This window comes from Bos mutus, chromosome 21 (genome assembly GCF_027580195.1).
Source record: "Bos mutus isolate GX-2022 chromosome 21, NWIPB_WYAK_1.1, whole genome shotgun sequence".
Lineage (NCBI taxonomy): Eukaryota > Metazoa > Chordata > Mammalia > Artiodactyla > Bovidae > Bos > Bos mutus.
In genome coordinates this window covers 24,397,068-24,397,779 of record NC_091637.1, presented here as the reverse complement: position 1 = coordinate 24,397,779, position 712 = coordinate 24,397,068, and positions in this window count along the sequence as shown.

Genomic DNA, 712 nt, shown 5'->3' with positions numbered 1-712 from the left:
AAGTGAAGTCGCTTAGTCATGTCCGACCCTTAGCGACCCCTAGCAACCCCATGGACTGCAGCCTACCAGGCTCCTCCGTCCATGGGATTTACCAGGCAAGAGTACTGGAGTGGGGTGCCATTGCCTTCTACCTGGTAATTATTCCAATTTTCCAGCACATTCAGGTTGAATAGGGAGGCAAGTCGGAGAAGGCAATCCCTGTGACTTCTCAGGGGGAGATCGATTCTACATTTCATTCTAGGATCCCCAGAGGTCCCAGTGTCCTGGCTTGTTCACACATTGGGGGCTGGCTGACCACAGCCATGATGTCTTGACCGAGGGGACGTGTGACCCCAGGTGGGGGGTCTGGGCACTGTGTGAGTCTCACCCCATCTGCATGGGACAGGATCATGTGTGTGGGGAGACCACAAACAAAGCTAAGAAAAAGGGACGAATACTGAGAGCTTCGCTTATGTTCAGGAATGAATATTTCACAGTATTCGCTTTATATAGGCCTGTGCCTGTTTGCCTTTTTACCCCCATGAAGTTCACACTCCCTGGGGTTCCTGGAGACTCCTCAGGTGTCTGCCTCGTGATTATTCCATTTTCCAGCATGAGCATGGCCGGAAGGGAGGCAGGTTCACCTGGTGAGTTGATTGCAGGGCACACGGATCAGGCAAAAGGCCAATGGGCAGCAGGTGAGGTTGCTGCTGTGATCTCCTTCCAGTCGACC